Source organism: Dermochelys coriacea, chromosome 1, assembly GCF_009764565.3.
Source record: "Dermochelys coriacea isolate rDerCor1 chromosome 1, rDerCor1.pri.v4, whole genome shotgun sequence".
NCBI classification, from domain to species: domain Eukaryota; kingdom Metazoa; phylum Chordata; order Testudines; family Dermochelyidae; genus Dermochelys; species Dermochelys coriacea.
The window spans coordinates 17072565-17097713 of record NC_050068.2 but is presented as its reverse complement, the minus strand read 5'-3'; the positions used below and the strand labels follow the sequence as shown (position 1 = coordinate 17097713).

The 25149-nt window shown below is 42.6% G+C and overlaps 1 protein-coding gene across 1 annotated transcript in view; it reads left to right on the top strand.

The window, feature by feature from the left end:
- TENM4 (teneurin transmembrane protein 4) overlaps positions 1–25149 on the top strand; it is a 1775651-nt gene that overhangs the window by 545949 nt on the left and 1204553 nt on the right. The window contains exon 4 of the mRNA XM_043504093.1: positions 8600–8674. The gene's annotated coding sequence lies outside the window, so the exon portion shown is untranslated. The remainder of the gene's footprint in view (positions 1–8599; positions 8675–25149) is intronic.

The following is a 25149-nucleotide window of genomic DNA, read 5'->3' as shown; positions in this document are numbered from 1 at the left end:
CAACAAAGAAAACAACAGAACGCCACTAGCCATCACCTTCAGCCCCCAACTAAAACCTCTCCAACGCATCATCAAGGATCTACAACCTATCCTGAAGAACGAGCCATCGCTCTCACAGATCTTGGGAGACAGACCAGTCCTTGCTTACAGACAGCCCCCCAATCTGAAGCAAATACTCACCAGCAACCACACACCACACAACAGAACCACTAACCCAGGAACCTATCCTTGCAACAAAGCCCGTTGCCAACTCTGTCCACATATCTATTCAGGGGATACCATCATAGGGCCTAATCACATCAGCCACACTATCAGAGGCTCGTTCACCTGCGCATCTACCAATGTGATATATGCCATCATGTGCCAGCAATGCCCCTCTGCCATGTACATTGGCCAAACTGGACAGTCTCTACGTAAAAGAATGAATGGACACAAATCAGACGTCAAGAATTATAACATTCAAAAACCAGTTGGAGAACACTTCAATCTCTCTGGTCACTCGATCACAGATCTTAGAGTGGCTATACTTCAACAAAAAAGCTTCAAAAACAGAGTCCAACGAGAGACTGCTGAATTGGAATTAATTTGCAAACTGGATACAATTAACTTAGGCTTGAATAGAGACTGGGAATGGATGAGTCATTACACAAAGTAAAACTATTTCCCCATGGTATTTCTCCCTCCCACCCCACCCCCCACTGTTCCTCTGATATTCTTGTTAACTGCTGGAATTAGCCTACCTTGCTTGTCACCATGAAAGGTTTTCCTCCTCCCCCCCCCCTGCTTCTGGTGATGGCTTATCTTAAGTGATCACTCTCCTTACAGTGTGTATGATAAACCCATTGTTTCATGTTCTCTGTGTGTGTGTATATAAATCTCTCCTCTGTTTTTTCCACCAAATGCATCCGATGAAGTGAGCTGTAGCTCACGAAAGCTTATGCTCTAATAAATTTGTTAGTCTCTAAGGTGCCACCAGTACTCCTTTTCTTTTTGCGAATACAGACTAACACGGCTGCTACTCTGAAATCAAAAATAACAGGTGAATTTGCATCCCTCAGTTTTTGGGTGCCCAACTCAAGATACCTTAAAGCAGTGGTGCCCAAACTTTTCCTGTCCACGCATCCCCTCCATTACTGCACAGTTGGCTCAGCAAAGGAGCTTGGGCTGAAGGCGGATCTGGGGACTGAACTGAGGAAGGGGACGAGCTAGGGTTAGAGGTGGAGCTGGGCTGGGGGTGGAGAGGGAATGAGGGCATAGCTGGACTGGGGGCGAGCTGCGGCCAGGGCAAAGCTGTGGAGCTAGGGGCAGAGTGGGGCTGGGTAGCGCTCCTTCCCCACCTCTCGTGGGGGCTTGCCTGGGCCCTGTTGCGCACCCGCAGAATGTTCCTCTGTGCCCTTCTAGGGGGGCATGCCCGGCAGTTTGGTATTGCCTTGAAGGGTGACTTTGAGCTTTGCTCTTTCTAACATCAGGCCTCTGTAAGGTATCACAAGCTGAGTATCAAGAAACTCAGACACACACAATCACCCGTGACTTTTGCCCAATAGGATCTCATTCTCTAATCAGTTATTCCCACAGGGGTGCTGTTCGATCATATAACATCCCATAATGGAGATAAAATTCTCTCTTCAATTCTACAGCATCACTCCCCTCACCCCGCAAAAAACTATAGGAAAGTTAGTATGTTATATATATGATTTTTTTCCATAAGGGAATTACAGAGCTTATGTTCAGTTCTTGTTTGCATTTCAGAACTGTGTCAAGTCTGGCCAGCTTCCCTTCTGTGTGCATGCAGTCTCTGTACTTCAGCATTTCTTTGATGTTTGTTTTTCCCAGTGCCTTGAATGGAAGTAAAGCTTCATGAAACCAATATGCAAGAGAGAAATAATATCTGAATAAATATATAGCACTTATTATTAGCAGCTTGCATCCAAAAGCTCTAAACTCTTCATAAAGGATAAGTAGTTTTATTCCATTTTACAGATGAGGAAACTAAGGCACAGTGAGTCTGTGGCAAAGCGAGAAGTAGGACACAGGCCTCCTGCCTTGCTGTCAAGTGCTCTAACGACTGGACAACACTGCCTGCCTTGTTCAGATGTTTCCATGATCATATAGGCTAGATGGTGAAATGCTCACTTACATTGAGTAGCGACTTGCTCCTCAAGTATATCTGTTTATTTCAATGGGACTAACTGAGGACTAAAAACACTGTTAAGTGTGAGTAAAGGTGGTACAGTCTGGCCCATAATAACATGCCAAACTGTTATGCCGGATAATCATATTAAAAAAAAATTATTTAAATCTCAAATGTATTCTGAAGACCACCAGCCAGCACACTGTAGGTAATCATTTCCTCTCCAAGAACACTGTGACTCCATGGAACTTTTATTGTCAGGTTAGTTGAACTAATTATATGAGCGAATGAGGGCTGGTGAGCCTGCCTAGGGAGGCAGGGTATGTACTGCACCTCATTCAGGATATATTTATTCCCCATTTTCGGGGGATGTCTGTCTACTCTAAGAATTCTTTCTTGGCATAGATTCCCTGGGCTACAATCCACCCTCACACGCTTGCATGGTTGCAGAGATGTAACTGAGGGGCAGAATTTGGGATTGGATGGATGTAACTGAAAGCAGAAAGTGGTTCCTAGAATGTATAAGCAGCAACCTGTCATGAAGCATCAGCTGGCTGAGCATTTATTAATGGCCACGACATATAGGAGAGCGAGATTTCACACTGTCAGTCACTAACACTGATGGAGGTTGAGGTATATATAAGAAGCTGACAATGGAAAGGATTTTTTTCCCCTCTCCCAGCCTCCCCAACATCAACAGACAGCAATTTTATTCACTTCTTGGTTGAAAAATTGACCTAGATTTTCAATTCCGACATTGAATTGTTTACAAAAGCATCTATAGAGGAAGTTACCCGGTAATGTTACTAAAATGGATACATGTAGAAGAGAACTGCAATGCAATATCAAAGATATTTTAATCACTGCATCTGACTATAATGAGAAGTAAACCACTAAGGAAAAGGTTTGGAAAGTGTTTTAAATATGCTAGAACAATGAGTAATTTGCAATCAGATAGGAAGCTGCTGTCGCTTTTACAACCTATAAATCAGCAGATTAGGAAAGCAGCACCCACTTGAATATCTGACATACCAAGAGAAAGCTCCCATGGGGACACACCAGCACCATTCATAAGGGCACATCATACCTTCCACAGAGAAAGTTGCAGAACACAGAAACATACTACTTACAAGCTGCAAGGTTTTTCTGAGCTACTGTTATGCTACATATTCCACTCTGCAAGGCAAGGATTGCAGCCTCAGTGAAGGGGCAGAAGGTAGGCCAAGTAGGATGAGGATGCAAAAGCAACTCTGGGCTCAGCTCACAGATTCTGATTCAGACATACACAGCCAAATTCCCTTTGTGTGCCTTCCAGGCTCCCATTCCAGCTGGGTGCATGTGTAGCCTGATCTCTAGATTATGTATTAATTATATTGATGCCCTAAGAATTTCCAGTTATTACTTGGAGGGTTGGCAGGTTCTTGCCCCAAGATCAGGCCCAGTATTAAAATTACTATATAGCTGGGAACCCCGATGTGCATGGTTGCAACACTCACACTATCGGCACTCTTCTCTATTTCCAAATAGTTTATTAATACATTTAGCAAAGTCACAAACACTCTTAGTCAAGTACATAGAGACTATAGAATGGACATCTGCACATCCATATACTCACACCATCTCTTGCTGGATGACTTGAAATGTTAGCCATTATCTTCCTCATCACCAATCCCTTCCTCTTCATCACCAGTGGCCATCATTCTGGCCCCTTCCAATGGCTACATCTCTCTCTCCTACTGCGCAGAGTTTGTGATGCAACTTTAATAGTATGTTATGCTGACACAACTATAACTAATGCACAGTGATTTCCCCCCTTTGCCTTATTTAGAGTTCCTTATCCTCCTCCTTCAGATAGCATAATCATAACCAGCAAACCATAAATTTGTCTTAGATACCTTATTTGACCCCCTTTATACAAGATTTGACTTATCCAAAGTTCAGTTGATATAGAATAGCCATTATGTTACCCTGGCAATTTTTCCTGCTCTTCAATGCCAGCTTTTCAGACTCTTCTCATGTATTCACCTGACTTCCACTCTCCTTGCCACGAAGAGGTAGGAATGTTCCCACCAGCAATGGCTAGCCAGGGACAGAGTACAGGGGCAGCAGTCATACAGGAGGTGGTAGAAGGAAGCACTGCTATAACATGTTTGCACAGGGTGACATTAGTAATTCCTGATCATCTGTGCTTCAAGGACTTAATTCACCCAGGGAAGAAGGGTGTGTGAATGTCTTTTATTTTGAATCAGTTCAGCAAGACCTAATTTTCATGCTATTAATTTGAGGGAAAATGCCATGACTAACCATGGCAAAGGTTCTTGCATGTGATGTAAATATCAAGAATTCTGTTTTAAACCCCTGATTATATAACTACTTTTGAATGCAATAAACAGACACTGATTAAAAGGAATTCCAGTTTTCTTAGATGGAAACAACATTTATTCTAGTCCCTTTTGCTCTTCCCAGTTGTCCTGATAATTTTGTGAGCTTCCATTGAGCTCCAGTGGAAGGCAGAAGCAGCATGTATGCCTGTCCCCTTAAGTGTGAAGAACAAACTGCAAAACTTCAGTGACAAACATTGCCATTGTAAATTGCAGTTGCTGATTCTTTCAGGCAGTTTGTCATTTTTTTCATTGTCAGATCTGGATTACAATAGCTCACTGTATAATGCATAAGAGTTAGAAAACAGGGACAGAGCAAGTACTATCCACCTATTCTCACAAGTCTTCTATGTTAATGATTTTGTTCTCTGTGCGCAGCACTGTTGCAAGATAGTGGTGACTCCCTTTTAAGCTAGTGATGGACTGAAGGCGTAGTGATTGGTTCAAGATTAAGACTGAGACTAGAATTCGAAGGTTGGTTTTGGTTCATATTCATTGGCTCCAAGATCTCATGAGATTTCAGCCTGGAATGGCAGCAGCCTAATGAGATTAGCTGACCTTGCACAATTTGTGGAACTGAACCTGGAAAATTAGGCCCCTTCATGTTTGTGGTCTGACAGGTCACTGAACTTGGAGTAGTTAATCTCTGAGAACTTGAATGAGAACTTCAGATCCTCTCCTGTCCTGCAAAAGCTCCCAAAATTCCAAGGAGCCCTATCACATATTTAAATATTTATACTGCACTTGTCACCGCCTGACTGTCTCTTACAATCACCATGGTGCCTGATTTGTCTGTAGCCAGGTCAGATTTTTTCATCTCTCCTTTCTATTCTTCTACTCTGATTTTTATTTTTATTTTTGGGTCATTAATATTCACTACCTCATTCCAAGGACAGGCGGAATAATGGGTTATTTGTTTTAAATGTAATTACTCTTACGGTTATAAGAAAAGGAGTACTTGTGGCACCTCAGAGACTAACAAATTTATTTGAGCATAAGCTTAAGTGAGCTGTAGCTCCCGAAAGCTTATGGTCAAATAAATTTGTTAGTCTCTACGGTGCCACAAGTACTCCTTTTCTTTTTGCGAATACAGACTAATACGGCTGCTACTCTGAAATCTGTCTTACGGTTATCGGGAAGCTATAGTAAATGCAGGTGGGGCTTGCAAGTTGTCTTGCAGACAGATGGGTTTGATCTTATCTTCTGCTCTTGTGGAAGAGTCTCACAGGTACAACTAGCCACCCAAATTGCTCTGGGCCTGAGTATTCATCTTCCTACCATCATTTTCACTAGTACAACGTGAGTATGAAGCACTATCCACTCAGAGTGATAGCATTTTACATTCACTGTACTGGTATAAATGACTGACAAGGAGCCGGACAACGAAGATCAGCTCCTCTCTCTCCAAGTCAGGTGCCCTCTAGACCTACTGTCTCCACTGAAAGTTAAATCATCCCTGAGGACTGTGATGACCTTAGGAGACCTTAAGTCTTGAAAGAGCTTTGATTCAGAGTTCCCCTCCACATGCCCTCCTCCCCTTTTAAATATTTATCTGAAGAGGTGGATTCAGTCCCTTGAGTGAGTGGAATTTTTGGATTGGTCTAAATTGTTACACTGTAAGTTGTACATGGGTGTGGGGCCATTCTAGCTATAGGCAAACTAGGCAGCTGTCTGAAGGTGCAGATTCTGCCTAGGGCAGTAGGGGCAACCAAGCCAAACTTGAATGGTTCTGCGATCCTGTGTGCCAGGTCACACCACTCGCTCAGATTTGACCTGGCCACCCCTCTGTCATGACCGACTGGTGGCTGGGCCAAACCTGAGTGGAGCTGCGACCAGAGTCAGTTGGTGAAAATAAAGGCTGAGTCAAGCTGTCAGGTCCTGATCTCGGTATGTGTGTGTTGGGGGGAAGGTCACTGTCTGTGTCCAGCATAGAGGAGAGGTGGTGGAAAGGGATGTTGGAGAGTGAGTTTACCCTGCAGCCACAACTCCTGCCCCAACACTCACAGATTTGTTGAATGAGGGACAAGTTAGCCACCTGACCACTCCAAGAAGACAAGAAGGGGGCAGGGAGAGAAAAGGTCACCAACCCCACATAACATTCCAAAGTGAAGCTGGGTGCTGATGCCAGGGCTAAATGGGTTGGGCGCTGAGGTGGGGAGGGGTGTTCCTGGGTGAGCCATAGAGAACTGGAGCAATTCAAAGAAGGAAGAGGGGCATTGGTGCAGCCAGGAGCTGGGCATTTGGGCTGATCTCTAGAGTAGATGGACTCGGGTGTTGGGGGCAGCAAAAGGGCCCTAGGAGGAGTAAGAAGCAGGGAGGGGGCAGCTGGGGTGAAGAGGGAGGTTGGGAGGAGGGAAGTGGTTTGGCGATGGTGGGGGATGGGGGAATAGATGAGGATTTAAGATGGCAGTTATTGGAAAATGCGTCGGGGGGATGGTGAGCAGTGGCAGGAGGAGGATTGGGGTGGAGATGTGGGGCTTTGAAAGTGAGTGGGTTTTGCAGGATGATGTTTTATGGGGTGTTTGGGGAGATGGGGGTTGGTGTGGTGGGGAAGTGGGATGTGGGGCACGGGCAGGCGGAGGCATTGTGTTGTTTGGGTTTATTTGAGGGGATTGGAGGGTTGGGTGTGTTTGGGGATGAGGTAGCAGGGGGTGGATGGGTTTAAATGGAGACTGGTTGGAGGATGAGGGGAAGTGGGTGGTAGGGACAGCTTGGGAGCTATGGTGGGGGTAATTTAGTCTATGGAGGGGGTTGGGTGGAGGCTGTGGGGGTGGATTGGGGTTGGTGAAGGCTCTGGGAGGGGGTTATATGGAGGTGTCTGGTGGGGGGTTGAGGGGAACTGGGTGGGAGGGATGGGGGCTGGGAGCACAGAGAGCTGTATGGAAGTGCCGTTAATACAGCTGGCTATGGCTGTCCGGCTCCCTCATCCGCAGCTCCTTCTCCCTTTTCTCGCCTCTTCTCTCCTCCCCTCAGTCTCTCTTGCACCCTCCATCCCTCCCTAGCTGACACCAGCTCCAGCTCTACTCATAGGCACCTCAGAGCGACGGACTCAATTCCCCCACCACACACACAAAGGGATAGGGCTCGCTTGCTTGGTACTGGCATGGATTCTGCCTGCAACACAATATCCAGATCCTGCAAACTTGTCTCACCACCCTCATCAGGCTCCAGGGCTTCTCCCTGCTCGTCCTGCTCCTGGCAGTCTCATGGCTCAGTGCCAGGCTGGTCCTGGTGCCACTGGAGGCGGGCTTCACTTGCCAAGCTGGGCTGTGCATGCGGGTGGTTGGATGGCTGAGATTTGGGGTGGGGAGAGCTGAGCCCCCTCCAGCTCTAGCGATCCGCCACCTATGGCAGTGACCCTGTGTGCCAGGCTGCAGCAACACTTACTCAAATTTGGCCTGGCTGCTCACTCCATCCTCCCCTCATGACAGACTGGCACCCAGGCCAAGTCTGAGTAAGTGGTGCTGCAGCCTGCTGCTTGGCCCTCCCCACTTCTAGCATTATCATCAAACTATCAGAAGGCTTGCCATGCTTCTCCAGAAAGTATGGCTCACCCACCACACCCCTGGTTGAGAACCACTGTTGTAAGAGGTGAAAGGCACAGTGAAGTTTTGCCTAGAGCAGACTATCTTGAGAGGCCTCTGATATAGGGACTGTTTATTCAGTGTTTAACACAATGGGGTCCTGGTCCACCACTGGGCTCCTAGGCACTGTGATAATACAGTTACTTTAATTATTATTTGTAATAATAATTTGGGGTGTGTGGGTATGCACATATAAAAGATTATTAAGGGGGGGAGACATCCTTCTATATAAATCTAATAAGAAAAATTATACAGATTAAAATAGAAAGCAATTACATTTCTGATATCCTCTTAAAACAGTTCTGACAAAATAACTCCATGGCTCATGTGACTGTGGTCTATGCATAAGTAAAACGATCTTAAAACCTTCCTATAATGATATGCGTTGTTTTTGTTTTTTCTGAATTAGATGTGGACATTTGTCATGGATTTTAACTTGAATATGGTACAAAATGAACTGTATCTTTAAAATTTCAATAATTTTTATGTTTTTTCCGCCATAGGATGGATACATTTCATCACACTGACATATGGTTTGCTCTATGCTTCTTGGACACTGAAGAAAACCTGTAATTAAGGTAAAGAAATGATTGACTCTAATTTTTGTATAAGTTTGGGGTCTATAGCTTTTTGTGATGGAAGATATGCTTGCGGTTACCTCTTTGTGCTCATTTTCTTAGGCTATGTCATGCTTCATTTAGAAACTGGAGGCAATTGTTTGAATTCTGAATGCTATAAAGACTGGTTACAGCATCTTATTTTGACATAATAGCCTTTGTGGCCTGTCCTGGCTTTATTTGAGAAGTGGAGGCCTAGACCCTGAAAATTCTACCAGCCCTGGTAGGAAGGGATTTTTTTTGTGCAGCAGATATGTGTTATTTCAATGGAATTCATCCTGAAGGAATTTTAAGGCCCCAGGATCCAGATTGAGATTTTGAACACTCCACAATTTTGGGTAAAAATTTGAAAAGCACCTACATGACACAGTACACTAATTCCCATTAAAAGTCATTGGGATTAGGTGACTGGAGAGCCAAAATCCCATTGCTTTTTCACTGGGATTTAAGATCCTAAGTGACTTAGGAGCTTTTGAAAATTTTACCCATAAGAATAATTTTAGGGCTGGTTTTGGGATTAATATATTTCTTAACCAAGCAGCATTTTCTTAAATGTATTGGAGTTGCATAGGTAAGGCCTGTAGTTCAAAGTGAAAATATACACTTGATTCAGCAGTCAGAGGGTCATAAGTGTAAAGATACAGGCTGGGGTTTTCAAAGGCACTTAACTATAAGGAGTTAAGTGCCCAAATACCAGTGAAACTCAATAGCAATTGAGTGCCTAACTCCCTTAAGCTCTTTTGAAAATCCCAACCATAAGCCACACTGAATAAAGTAGGGTGCTTAAATTTAAGTTAAACACAGATTCAGGTCCAGTTCCTAGAACTAAACAAGCTGTTCTGCAGTATATATGGAGTTTGCCACCAGTATGTACTGCATGGGACTACATTACCCTAAAAACCTAACCAGCCTGTGGCAGCTTGTGCTGAAGAAATCACAGTGCACTGGTACACTTGAGTAATATAATAACAGAGTAAGAGGCTGGGACAGATTGTCCATAGAGATCTTCCAGTGATTAGCTTCTTGCTTCACTCTTCCTTGGTAAATCCTTCAAGCAATGTCCTCTTGAGATGTTCAATAGGATTGGAGTTCAGCATCCAACCAGGTGCCACTAGCTTCTAGTGCTATGTATGATTTGTAATTAAACCAGTGATTCTGGTTTTTTACACAGTCATGCATATTAAGGGACAGTCAGTGTAATATATTGATTTTAAGTGTTGGCCCACAGAGAAAATGAGACATATGGCAATTGACTGCTGCGAGAGCTCTCCTATATCTCTATTCTTGGAGGCCTGCATTGTTATAGCTGATTGGGTAAAAGTTCTAACCCAGGCTTCCCAGGTGTTTGTGTCTATATGCTTCATTCGGTAATTGTGTCCATTGTCTGCAACGTGGATTTGTTACAGGTGTGCTGCTATATATGGTATTCCGTCACTGGAATTCCCAACAGCAGGGGACCCTGGGAATCTGACATGGTGATCCTCAGCTAGTGACTGGGCAATAGTACATCATACATTGTGCCACTAGGGGGAGGGATAGCTTGGTGGTTTGAGCATTGGCCTGCTAAACCCAGGGTTATGAGTTCAATCCTTGAGGGGGCCATTTAGGGATGTGGGGCAAAAATTTGGGATTGGTCCTGCTTTGAGCAGGGGGTTGGACTATATGATCTCCTGAGGTCCCTTCCAACCCTGATATTCTATGTTGGTTTTATTTTTGCCTCAGTTAAGGAATTCTTTCATGGAATATTCCATTCAATCCATTAGACCCTATTGCCAGGAAACCCAAATGCTTGACTAGATTTCCTGATATTCAGGTTAGGGTTACCTAGTTCAGCATTCATAAATTAGCCTTCCCAGCTCTGAGGTTGGGACAAAGCAGTGGTGACCTTCCATGTCACAGAATCTTTTATCTCCTTCACCCTACTTAGGGTTGCTGTCCTGCATGTGACCTTCAATGTTTTACCTAGTACAGTAAAAAAAAAAAATTTGTCATGGCATGAGCTCTCTTCTAAAAGTACATACAAAACAAAGAAAGTAATTTAAAGTTTTGGGATGCCTAACTTGCAGTTTCCTTACTCACAATTGTCAGGAATACTCTTTTGCTAACATGTTATGTTATTGCACTTGATTGCATTGGTCACATTTTATTACATCTTAACATATAACTTGAGTTGATTTGATGCAACTTTACAGATTGTATCAAAGATGTAACACAGAAGCCCAACCCCCTCCCTCCCACACACACACAAAGTCTCTTTCTTTCAATAAAACTACATTTCTAAAATTTCAAATGATGTTCCCATGTCCACATGTTAGTTAGTGAGCAGGTTAGGTAGTATTGGAGTGAGGGAGAATTCATAAAACTGAAATGCTGATTCCACTTAGTTGGTTTTCAGAAGTTGTTGGGCCTGATTTGGTGAATTTTACAGCAGTGTACCATTGATTCAATGGATTTATACCATTACAATCAAGTGCAGTATGAGCCCCACTGGTTTTAAAGAATGACAGCATATTGCTCGGGTAGGAGTATAATGTCCTCATACAGATGTTTTTAGTTTGGTTCTAGAATCTTTGAATGTCCACAATAGCAGATTTACACAACACTCTGTGCATATTTGATACGGGGTATCTGGGTATTGTTTAGTTATCAGAAGACATCCAGCCACATATGAATTAAGGTATTCATGATTTATTGAGTCTGTATATTCATTCCAGGTTTCTAGTGACCCTGAGACCTGGTAGCTAATGTGGTTTATGATGCCCTGCTTTTTCTCTCCATTAAAGCTCAAAGAGTGGAAGGGGGAGGGAAAATCATTGTACTCCAAATAATTGCAAGGTGAGATTAAACCAGCATTAACAATATGGGTCTCTCACAACTCCCATTGATTTCAGTGTGTGTTGTCTGCATGTGTGCAAGGTAAGTGTACAAGATATAAATAAAAGTAGAATCACTCCTATTGCATCTTCTGCATAATGAAATAAACCTGTCTTTATTGGAGAACATTTGTTAAAGGCACAAGTGAATGTTTTGACCTCAGAGGGGTGAAAGGTGAGAGAGTGGAAAATCTATTAATTGGTTTTCCACTTAAAAACAAAGAAAATGTTTTTTCCTAACCAAGACAGAAGGAGACAAGCTTATACAGAAATGTTGATACTGTGTGTTCGTGAAAATATACCAAATCTACTGGTAGCAGAGCTCCATCTTCAGCTAGTGTGATCTGAGTAAGAGCTTGGGAAGAAGGCCTTGTAAGAGAGACAGAGGTGTCCTTTCCCAGGAATTTGTTTTATGAAAACATCCGCCATTTGGTGCAATCTGATCCATTTAAAAAACAACAATTTTGTGCTTCAGAAGTATCTTTATTAGTTCTCTTGTGTGGACTCATGTAGCCATATACAGAGAACTGGAATAAAACCTTGGCAGAGGCAGGGTTTTGATTTCCCTCCCACCTCTGTAGATTCATAGAGTTTAGTGCCATTAGATAATATGGTCTGACCTCCTGTATAACACTGGTCTTTAAATTTCACCTGGTTTACCCCAGCAGATGCTCTAAAGAGGAATCAGGATAACCTAGAAGGTGTTTTTGCAGCTGGTGATGCTCCCTTGGGGGGGGCCTATCTTGTTTTAGGAAAGGTCCCTGTTGAGCAAAGCATTTAAGTGCATGTTTCAGTTCACCTCTATTCAGCTAAGCACATGTGCTTAACAAACTTTATTCATGTCCTCAAGTCTCTTTGTAGTCAATGGGAAAAGTAAATCTTTGTGAAATTTCAGGGCTTTTGTCAGAAATCATGACTTTAGTTATGGCAAGGAAATTACTTTGCTGTAGGACTGTTAACACACACACACTGCTTATATATGGTGAGTGTGACAGAATGCATTTGAGGACCACAAATCTGGCTAGTTGATGAATTTGTAGTGTTCAGGCAAAAATATAATTTCTACCATTGTCATTATTATTATTTCTTGTACTATAGTAGCACCATATTTAGAAGGAAACTATTTTTCTCCATTATATTAATTGGTATTTGGTACTCCAAATATATGCAACACTCCTAATATTATACCAAGTCACTGTGTTGGGTTTTTGTTTGTTTGTTTTGGTACAATGCTGCCATTATTCTTATATTTTAAATGAACATGTCAGTGTAAAAAAAAAAATTCTGTACACAGATGTGTTTTATTCTTATTCATTTCACCTTTATATCTGTAGTTCAAAAGAGCCTTTTTACTGTACTTCTGACAAACTTTAGCTGTGGTTTCATCTCTTAATCCTTAATTTTGATGATCTCTTCATAGTCATAGTTTTCCAATCTCTAATAAATATGGAGGATGAAATAGTTGAGTAAATATCTGGGACCAAATTCAGGAACCGTATTATATGCAATGGAATAAAAGAGAATCAGTTGAAGTACACTTTTTGCACTAAACTTCTGGTTCCCCTCGAGTCTGTAAATGTCATGGGTTAGGTCATGCTGGGACAGAGTCTGAAGTATGGATGCTGTGCCAAAGCTCTGTCCCTGCCTCTGTGGGTCCCGCGTTTCCTGGCAGATTTTGCTAGCCTCAGAGGCTCACTGTGACCCTCCACATAACCCTTCTCTCTCTAGAGACAAGGGTCACAGTCTACTGAGCCATTTTCATCATAAGCCAGCGACGGAGGTGAGGAGAAGTTATCCTTCCTTGCACAGTCTCTGTTGTCTCCCAGTCTCAGTGATTAATCAGGGGGTGCCCGGTCCCACCCTCTACTCCGGGCTCCAGTCCAGGGACCCTAATAGTATCAGCTATGGTCATGACATGTACAATTCCCTGGGCTACTTCCCCCACAGCAGCCCTCACTTCCTCAAGCTCCACTTCACCCTTACCTCCTTCCTTATGCCTGATATGGTGTGTACTACTCAGTCTCTCCAACAGCACAACTTCCTCCCACAGCTTCTGACGTGCACACTCACCTGACTAACTGGGAGGCTTTTAATGAGTTTCAGCCAGCCCCTGATTGGCCTTAGGTGTCCCATCAACCTAGCCTTCTCCCTGCCTTCTGGAAAGTTCTTAATTGGCCCCAGGTGTCTTAATTGACCTACAGCAGCTGCCATTTCACTTATCCTGGTATCAGGGATTTGTTTAGCCTGGAGCTAATATATCTATCACCCACTACTTTTCTATAGCCATCTGGCCTTGCCCCGTCACAATACATGATCAGCTTGTTTTAGTGCTTGCACATCTCGTGACTGGAACACATGACTTATGAGGAGAGGCTGAGGGAACTGGGATTGTTTAGTCTGCGGAAGAGAAGAGTGAGGGGGGATTTGATAGCTGCTTTCAACTACCTGAAAGGGGGTTCCAAAGAGGATGGATCTAGACTGTTCTCAGTGGTAGCAGATGACAGAACGAGGAGTAATGGTCTCAAGTTGCAGTGGGGGAGGTTTAGGTTGATTATTAGAAAAAACTTTTTCACTAGGAGGGTGGTGAAGCACTGGAATGCATTACCTAGGGAGGTGGTGGAATCTCCTTCCTTTGAAGTTTTTAAGGTCAGGCTTGACAAAGCCCTGGCTGGGATGATTTAGTTGGGGATTGGTCCTGCTTTCAGCAGGGGGTTGGACTAGATGACCTCCTGAGGTCCCTTCCAACCCTGATATTCTATGATTCTATGACCCTGGCAGGAATAGCCTCTACAGAGGGTTGTAACACATAGCTGAAGTGGTTGAGTCTACAAATCTCTATTACTGCCAATTCTGCTATACCCCTCTATTTCTGTGTTAGAGTTAGGTACACACACTACATAGGTTCTGGATTTTAGTATAGTCAATAATCTCAAGCATTCAAAAATCATCAGTCGGTCCTCAAAACATCAGATTTTTTTTAAATGATACATTTCGGGTTCTTTATTAAACTTCTTGGTTTTAGTCATTGTACAGCTTACCTCCATAACCATAAGATGTAGAAACGTCTTTTATAAATGAAAGCTGAGGTTCTCAAATAATCACATGAATCCAGGAGCAAGGGCTTTAAGGAAAACATCAAATAATGTGAGACTTGCAATAAGATCATGAAAGTTGACAACACTAGGATTTGGCTGCAAGGGTGAAGCTCAAGAAACTTCAGTCTGTTCACATTGCAGTTAGCGAGGAGCCAGCTTAAAGGACGTTAGGATAACTCTCCATGCCTCTTCTCTCCTTATCCTCTTTGGGACAACTAAGTCATGGTTCAAGGAGTATGGGACCTTGGTGTATTTCTAAATTTCAGCAGTATCAAAGCCTATTACATTTTGAAAAATTGCAGTCCATACCTCTCCTGGGACAGGGGAAACACAAATTGAAGAAATTTTGTTTTAATACAAGTTAAAAGTATGCACTGAGTCATATACCATGGAAGGGAGAATGCTTAAAGGTGGCTAATGCTATTACTGTCTGATAGAAAATCAGGTTTTAAGGCCTATTTGTTTTCTTGTGTCTCTGTGATGTGACAGTCGAAGGTGATGGCTGCAGTTAACAGGAGACATTAGTTACAATGCTATTCATAAATATAGTTTGTTAGACAGTAATGGCTTATAGGTCTGCTTTTCCCTCTCTTCAAAGGGCTGCTTCTCCTAAGCTCTTTTGATTTCTCGATTTCTTTAGGCTTTAAAATAGTTGTGTGACCATGAAGAGTATCTGTGACTTCAGTTTGACAAATGAGGATTTCAGAAGGCCTTGCTGCTTCCAAAGGTATTTGTGAGACAGAAAAGAATACTCAGTTTGCTAATGGGCTCAAATGTTTGAAATCATGCAATGTTGGCCTTAGCCCGGTGTTTCCCAAATGGTAGATCCGAGCCCACCAGTGGGTTGTGGGAAGGTTCCGGATAAATCACCACACCCAGGGCCACCAGATTAACCCATCTCTGGACCCTGGACTAGGCAAACATACACATCTCCCGACTCAGGGCAGAGGGGTGGCTCCAGGGCGGGGCATGGGTTTGAGAGAGAGGGGATTGGACAGCAAGCCTGTCCTGCATTCAATTTGCCGTGTCAGCTCCTGATATTCAGGGCTGGGCCTGGCTCCCCACCCCTGGTGGTGGGACCTGGTACACAGTTGCAGCGCCACCCAGGTTTGGCCCAATCACTCCGCTGTCATGCTGGAGGAATGCTTAGGCCAAACCTGAGTGGCAATGCAACCCCGTCCGTCACATAGCAATGCCTGGAGCAGGAAGCTGGGCACAGCCCCACAGGATAGGAGCCACCGGGCAGGGTGAGTGAGGTGTGGGCTTGCTCTCCGACATCCTCCCTGCACCCACCCACACACAGTCAGGACCACTCCTCCACACTGAGTCGGGATGAGGATTGTGGTGCTGAGGTGGAGAGCGAACGTTTATAATGGTAGGTCACAAAAAAAGACAAAATGCAGTTGGTGGGTTGCCTTAGTAAAAAGCTTGGGAACCATTGCCTTACACTATTTCTGTAACACATGTCAGAAGAAGACATGCAGTGCAACCAGTGAAAATATATGGGGTTCATGTGACACAATTTAGGCAAGTGGAATAAGCAGGGCCGGCCTGACAGGTGAGCGACTGCCCAGGGCACTGTGGTCAGGGATGCCCCATGGTCAACTCACCCCTCACACACAGCCAGCCCAAGCCCCTTTAACCTCCGAGCACAAGTGTCCAGTTCCAGCAGCTAGTCCCATCTGGGCTGGGAGGGATGGGACTTCCTCTTCCCCGGCGTGGGCTGCTCCTGGGGCCGGGTCAGACCCACCTCTAGGAACCAGCCCAGCTGCTGGAAGCTCCACACATCCCTCCCCCCACTTCCTGCCCCCATTGCCATATGGGGAGGCATCACTGTACAAGGAGCTATCACGCACACGCACACGCACACGCACACACGTCCACCCAACCCCAGGGCATCCAGACTCAAAGAAAGGGCGTCAAAAAATACCAGCCCTGGGAATAAGATATGCCTGTAGGGTGTGGGTCTATATGTGAGTACATACCCTACATGCTGTCCACTTGCCCAAGTTGTGCCTCCCCTCTACACTGCTGTTTTTAGCTGTGTAGTCCTCTGCTGCCTTCTGGCTGCTGAAGCCTTTCCCCTCCACAGAGGCAGCTGGCAAAAGCTCTGGCAGGGGGTGGGCAGCCATCCCTAGGACAGCCTTTTCCTGCTGCCTCCCCTTACCCAAGCCTTTCATCACCACAGGAAATGTCTGTGGCAGGGCGGGGGAAGCAGGGAAAGGCTATGTCCATAGGGGCAGCCCCTACTGCCTGCCCCGTTGCCAGAGACTTTCATTGACATGTGTCGCTACACACTGCAAGGTAGACGCTGCCTGCTGTCCACGGCGGTGTGTTGCTACACATACCCTACATGCTGCCACAAGTGGTGTGTAGTATAATTGTTTACTATGAGTAATGTTACTGTAGCCCCATTTGTGGACCAAGACCCCATTGTGCTAAGCACTGAACAAACACACAACAAAAGGAAAATTCCTGCCCCAAAGAGCTTATTATCTAAAAATGAGACTAGAGACAACAGGTGGATACAGACAGGAGAGCTGATAGGCATGGTGGGGAGTGTTCTCCCCCACACCATTATCTACATTGTTACAACAAACCCTTAGCATGTTTTCTTTAAATAATTTTTAAGCCCTAATTTTTACATTTCTTCTCCAACTGTTCTCACTGGAGCACCTTAAGACATGTTTGTAATGCCTTCATGGTGCAATACTTCCATATAATTCCATATAATTAGTCTACTGCTCCTTACAAGCAATATGAAAGATACTTTAAACTGAATTTGGTATCATACAATAGTGTCCACCTCTAAGTTGTCAGAAGACAACTTCAGGTCTGATGATGTCAGAGAGTAAGTCTTTCCATTCATGTCACCTGCAGGGATTCTGGAACAATTTGTATGGAGGGGGTGCTGAGAGCCATTAAATCAAACTGTAAACCCTGTATATAATGGGTTTCCAGGGGGTGTTGCAGCACCCCTAGATCCAGCATCTATGGTCACCTGTGCCTGCTTGCCTAATCGGTAAAATAGTTTTCAATAATTGCATTAAGGTATGTCGTCTTGGAGGTCCAAGATAACAGAAAGAATTGCAAACAATAATACCAGGGATAGTGATTGTTGATTTCTTTTTGCCCATACTGTCAGGCCTCAATTTAAAGTTCTCAAATTTCATCATATAAGGGGAAATAAAAAACCTTGACTACAGTGCATTTTGCATCCATCCATCTGCAGAGCTACCAGGAAAAACAAACAAACAATGGCATGAAAAAGAAAATTATCATTTTATGAAGATGGGGACAAGAACTGTATTATGCAAAGCCGAAGATTGATTACATTGATTTTTTTTGTAGGTTGCTGTTTGTTAGGCTGCTTTTTCAGTGCCCATCACATTAACTAACCATGAAATAATGTCATAGCAAAAGTGAATCTTGGTTCTTATACTTTTATTCCCTGTATCAATAAACACAACAAGGAAAGTGTTTTACTCTACAGAGAGAAATGCACTGAAGAAACAACAGTTCAGTATGTTACTTTGATTCTTTCTCCACGAGTTAGATTTAATGAAAATTATGTTGCTTATATGGCAAGCACATGGGACTGATTTTTTTTTAATTTCGGTGTTCAATGTAAATTCCAATGAATATTCTTTCATCCATAGCAAATATTTAGAATAATTATATGCATTATAGTACACAAACAGGACTGAATCTAGATAACTAAACTGGTGGCAAAGCCTCATAAGGACAAGACAGATGGCATCTTGAAAATCTCTTTGCATTAAAATTAGTTTGCAATTCTCTAGAATGATTATTTATGACTGAACTGCAACTGTGAAATAAGTTAGTCAAATTACTTCTTGTTCTTGTAAATATAACCAGTAAATTTCTCATCTGATATAACCAAATATAGTAAAATAGATCGATGAAAGGGTTAAAATACATAGATGCAATATTAGTGACAAAAGCAACTTGCCATGCCAGGCAGAGAATAATTTACACTGACCTATTTTTTAACAGCTTTTTCAGCTGAACTACCTATGAGCAGCTTGATTGGTTACAGTTGTGATGCCTAACGTGCCTACTTAGATATTTTTCCACAATCTTATTTTTGATTCATTCACGTGTGTGTATCCTGTATATCTAACTTTTTCTGCAATAGCAAATGCAGAGCATTAGCAGGGTATGTAAGCAGTCTCGCTAAGACATCTTGCAATGCTAATATGATCATCATCTCCCATTTTAGGATCATGGGAAGAAATTAGTAAGGAAAACATGAACAATTATACCACTGAAAGTACCAGCTACCTGTCAAGTTTCCTCCTAAATATGCATATGTTGAACTGGCTCTCTTTGTAGAGCACTTTCATTTCCTCTAAACATTCCTGGAAGACATTTCCTTGCTGTAGGTATAGAATTAATCAATCAATCTTTATTTTTATAGCACCATTCTGGAAAATCCACTCACAGCACTTTCCAGTAATAGAGATAAGAAAAAAAGAATCCATACTATCCAATTAAGAATAAAGCATCTATCTTCTTGATTATGTATGTTGAAGACATTTGAATTGTGGAAGTTCAAATTGCTTTTTACTTTTAGGAACTTTTCAACCTCTTCAGTGCTAATAAAAGATGCACTGGATACTGTACATTTTATAGTTTGGCTCTGGCTAAAATTTTGGTTTAAGTCACTTCTGCAAGAGAGGGATTTCACACTAGGGAAACGTGCATCTTCTGTATTACAATTTGTCTGTCAAGGTATATATGTGGCACTATCACAGTACCCCAAACATGTAAGAATAAAACAATCCTTGTATGAAGGGGTTCTGCATCCTTCTTTCATGCCACCTGCCTCTATTCCTAGTTTCCAGCTATGCTTCATCCAACCCCAAATTATCTCATCTAAACAGCCTAGTATAGTGTTCAGAAAGGAATACTATCATTTTCAGATTGCAGTTGAAGCAAACTTGAATTTCAGCCCTCTTTCTTTGAACACTCTTGATTGCAGACATTCCTTTCACTCACATCTCTTCTGTCTGCCTGCTATCGCCTCCAAATATCACCAACCTTGGGCATTATCTTGACTGCCCTCATGCTGACATTTTCATTCATGACTTTGGTCTCCATTCATCTTGACTACTTTTACTGTGGTCTCCCTAAATTCTAACTTTTCAAATTTGAGTCTATATAAAAAAACATAACTAAGTGCTCCTAATATAGGGAGAGGTAATCCTGTTTATTTCAGAACCCAGGAGAAACATCTCCCTTTCTCATTCAGTCTTTCATGGACATGTCTCTGTTACCATGTGAACTAACTTTATATTAGTTTACCCTGCACCCTACATTTCTAGCTCTTGGAACGGTCTCTTCCTATCTCAAATACACCTGTTTCATTTCTCCCCCACACACATTTTTTAACCTGTTCCCTACATTCCTCCAGATTTCCTGCATCTCTGCACCTAAATGACTCCTTGATTTTTTTCCAAAGTCCATTTCTGTCCTTTCTCTCCTCCTTGACCTCTGACTCCAAATCTACAACTGGTAAAATAATCAAATCCTGCTTCTTGAGCCTCCCAATTACCTCATTCTCTTGAAAGCTTAGTCACTGTACATTTCCACTTCAGGTCTGCCCTACCACTTTTTCAGATGCTGCCTCAATGACAGTATCCACATATTGTACCTTTATTTTCATGTAGTGTGTTATGTGGCTCTCTATAATAACATATGCAGTTGCATTATACACAAGGAAGACAGTGGGTTTATTAATGACAAGTGACCTTGACACTAGTGGGTACTGCCACTAATCTCTAGCTGCCAGCATGCATCAGTACCTTAATTTTTCCACTAATTGTCGGACTTCTACTCCTCTAGCCAAATTAAAAACTCACCCCCCACTCCCTTTCAGGGCAAATGAAAATCTCAAAATCAAATGAAACTCTGGTGAAACAGTCTCTCACCCCGCTCCTCCCTCTTTGGGCCTGGATCTGTTCAGACATTCACCTTTTTGGTGCAGGGGCTCACAAGTAGACATCCTTCCAGTTCCCTGTTCTCCAGACTACAGCCCTCTCTCCACAATCTGTGCAAATCTTCTACCCTTCTATCAGGAGCGTATCCCTGCTGATGCAAGGTTATAAGTACACCATCTCTAGGAGGCACATCATTGCCCTATGGGTGCCCATGCCCTTCCTCTGCCAGGAGTTCCAGCTCTTGGAACTATCTGTTCTGAACTCAGATGCTCCCATTTTATTTCCCCCACTCAGGGCTACTTTCTACATTTGTCTATTTGACTCCCTCTTAGACTTAATCCTCTGGCCCTTTTACAGGCTGCTCTTCTTCTTAGCTTCTGCTCAATCTTCTCACCGGGAGAGATGACAACACTGCCGCTGTTCTCCAGGTCTCTCCCCATACCTGGGAGGGGCCTCTTGTAGCCTGCTCCTCTTAGTTCCCAGCAGGCCTTGCTCTGAGCCTACCAGTTCCCATGCTTCCTCTTAAGAATAGGATCCAGAATGCTTTGGGCTTGGACCAAGTCATCAGCAGGACTGCTAAGTCCAGCACACTCTGTTACTAGGATTGTGTTAAGAATGACTTAGTTATGATCTCAAGTCCACAGTTGAAATCAGAGACCTTATTAAAAAGCCTGGATAAAGCACCCACACTGTTAAATAAGGCAAAACCTTTGATTCTTGCCAGCCTTCAGAAAATTGCATCCATCCACTCATAAGCATTCAGAATCTCCTACTTTTATGTTACTATAATATAAGAAATATACCAGTATTTACGGTGGGAATGGCCAAAACATTGTCTTTAAAACATAAGGTTTATACTGTAAATAGATTGTGTTAGCTACCAAACCACAGCCAGGAAGAAATTGTTTATTTTTGACCAACACTTAGGGTGTGACAGCATCAGCAGGTCTAGCTAGGAAAAGCATGTACTTGTTTGCCAGCTGTAGGAAACTCAAAGACACAGTCAGATTGCTATTTGACATGTGGGATTTAATTTTTCAGACTGATATGAATATTCTCTAGTATTCCTTTCCTCCTCCTCCTCCTCCTCTCCTGGTAGAAGCCTCACTAATTAAATTCCATATGAATCTCAGGACAGAACTTTGCTGTTTGGAGGGAGACTATATTCTGACGTGGTTCAAAGAAGAATTTGAATAGGATTCAAAGTGGATTTGTACACTGATATATATATAATTGTGTGGGAACCTCTAACCAATTATTTGCCCTTGATTTTTTTTGAGGGGTGGGAGGAGGAGTTCCACCCAATCTTATACATATAGGCACAGGGCTTGATTCACTCTTGCAGGTATAGGAGGAGAAGTGTTCCATACACACATCAGTGCTCCATATGGTGATGCACTGTTGGGTGGAGGAGAGGCTAGTGGCCATACCCCTACTCTCCCCTTGTAGGGCTCTGCATTGGAGTCTGCTCAGCAGGTGCGAATATGTGATCAGTAGATCTCACAGCTGGTCTGACCCTACGTTTTCTGCAGCTGATCCAGCTCAGTTTCTGGGTTGTACCAGCTGGTTTGAGGCCCTTTTTCAGAGGGGTTGTAGATAGCTTGTATCACTGTATCCCACAGATGCATTTTCTGCCATGGAGGGAGCTCAGAGGGTCGTTTCTGGCACCTGAAATAACCAAACACAGAATTTATCACTGTTCTAAATAATTGGTTTTTTCTCTTTTCAAGACATGCCATGAGCAGCAAATACAGTAGTCAGAGTAGCATATTAACAAGGATCAAAGTCTGATGCATAAATGTGACAGTGAAGAATGAGACAAAGAAAGGGAATGTGTAAAAGAGCAGGAGACTAGATTGCATAATATGCTCAGCCTACATGGATTAGTTCTTGGTTCTTAAAGGGTTGATTTAGTCATAAAAAGACTTTCACAATTTAAAAGGTTATTTGTAAATCACCTTCCTCCCTACCCCCCAAAAGTACCATCTCCAAATCAGATGGGATGACTTTTGAGCAGAGAGCTTCAAATTCATTCGTGGTGTAAAAACAAATCAGACTGACAGAAATTATGCCCAAATATATACTGCTGCCTCGATCTATAATTGAAAAACCCCAAGCTGCATGAAATGAGCGAAACAGTGTGGAATGAACTAGCAAATGACTAAAAGATCAGAATTAAACAAATTTGTGTCTATAAATTCCACTGACTGTCAGAAGGTGAGAATCATTCCCTGGGCATCTGGACTTTTTGTAAGTTGATGCAAACAAAGTTTGATTCAATTTCTTTATTTCAAATAGACAGATGATGGCAAAGTTTTGTGTTCAGGTCTGAGGGCAGGGAGGTAGACATGCAGGATGCTTCTGATTATTTCCAATAACATTGCGGGCTCAGTTTTCTATTGGGGGTGCCTACATGTGTGTTTAGGTACTAGGACCTGGTTTTCAGACATGCTCCAGCTGAAGTCAGTCAGAGCAGCAGGTGTGCGCACACAGCGCCTCTGAAAACCAGTGACTTAGGCACCCGTTCAACAAAGCTCTTAAGCCTGTGCTTACCTTTAAGCACACAAATAATTCCATCCTTGTTCAGCAAAACACTTAAGCATGTGCTCAACTTATAATGTGGTTATTTCTCATTGACCTCAATAGGACTTAAACACATGCTTGAAGTTAAGCATGTGCTTAAGTACTTTGTTGAATAGGGATGGGATCGCTCATTTTCTTAAAGGTAAGCACAGGCTCAAATGCTTTGCCCATTTTTAACCCTAAACAAATTTCCCATTGAAATCCTTGGCAAAAATTCCATTGTATTGTAACAATAGCACTAGTGTAATAAATATCACTGCATATGGTTTTAACTTTCTGGAGGCAGTTATTTCTACTTATGCTAGCGAGTTGTTAATAGTTGAGCATCATTTTATGGACACGGGGCTAGTTATCTATAGCCAAGTGGATCCAATAAGTGAGTGGTCCTTTTATCATCTTCACACAGGTGCATAACTAATAGGTATGGTTAAGCCTCAGATGTTAACCTTAAAATGTTATGAGTTCAGGATCAGTTTGCTTTCAAAGGCTTGTCCAAACCTAATCAGTATGCAAAACTGGATTGATGATCTCTCGCTTGAGAATTTCTGGCTCTTCTGCTTCCAGTGACAATTTTAACAAAAGTTAAAATAGAACTGACCAAATATTGTCAAACCTTTCAAATGTTTGTTTCAAAACCTGTTCTAAAAATTATGTGACGGCTCTCCAGGAGGAGGGCTTCATAGTCAGAGTGAACTCCCACCCCAGCTTTGGAAGCTCATGGCAAGTATCCGGAATAACAGCTGAGCTAACATGTGCTCGTATCGCAAAACGCGACAACACCCAAATCTGTAGTGACCCTTTTGGTGGTTGAGAGAGAAGCTGGGATTAACAAAGGATCCTGAAGGAGCAAAGTGCCCAGCTACCACTGAATATCATTCCAATAGGCTCCTTGGACAATCCCCCAGTGTTTAGAAATATTCAGTTTCATGTTTTGTTTCAGTTACAGTCAAGTGTTCTAAGCACAGTCCTGTAAATCAGGAAGTTCTAGAGTTAACACCAACCTGGCTCTCTCAGTTCCCTTGAACAGATTACTTCCTCCCTTTATCTCAGTTCCCCATTTTCTCCACTGAGAAAAACATGTAATTATCCACATACAAAGAGTGTGGTGAGAATCATAATTAATTAATTAGCCTGTAATTTTGAAACTTCCCGTTATTTTATTCTATTAATATTGTGACTAAGTGAAAAGTTTTTGAGGTGTGAGCTCTGCCAAGAGTCACAATTTGGGGGGGCACATTTTGTTTTGTTTTTTGTTTTGCTTCTGATAGGCTGGGCTGAAATTTAGCTCCCTAGACATAAGGACTAAATAGACCAAGCCATGGAAGTAGCATCTTTCAGTACATGGCAATTCCTGCTTTAACTCCCCATGGAACAGTTCTCTTGACTACACGACAGAAAGTCTATTTCCCAGCTCCAGAGCTAGATGATGATGATGGTAATTTGATGATGTTTTTTGCCATTGGTTTTAACTTATCCTTTTAATTAAAATGTTAAGAAATGACAAATGTCCACATATTCACTTGAAGTCTCAGTGAAAGTTCAACTTCCCGACTGGGACTTGAACTCATGTTATCACAGAGCAAAAGTTCAAAGTACTAAAATGGGAAACATTAATGTGTCAAGCAACTGTGCTAGCACTTACCAGGATCAATTTTCCACTTAGGCAGCTTTTGCCCAATTGTGCTAACTACCACTGAATCCATACCTACTAATGGATCAAAGCTGAAAGGTCAGGAATTGTAAAATCATCAGTTCCCAAGACTCATTAATATTACAGTTACACCCACTAGTGTTGCTATGGTTAAGGATCATGTTGCATGTTACTTTTAATAAACTTGTTTTTCAAGGGGTTTTGACTCAGATAGAAAAGTTTGCTATCTTGATACATAAGAATGACTTGTAGAAGTAACTATTACATTATT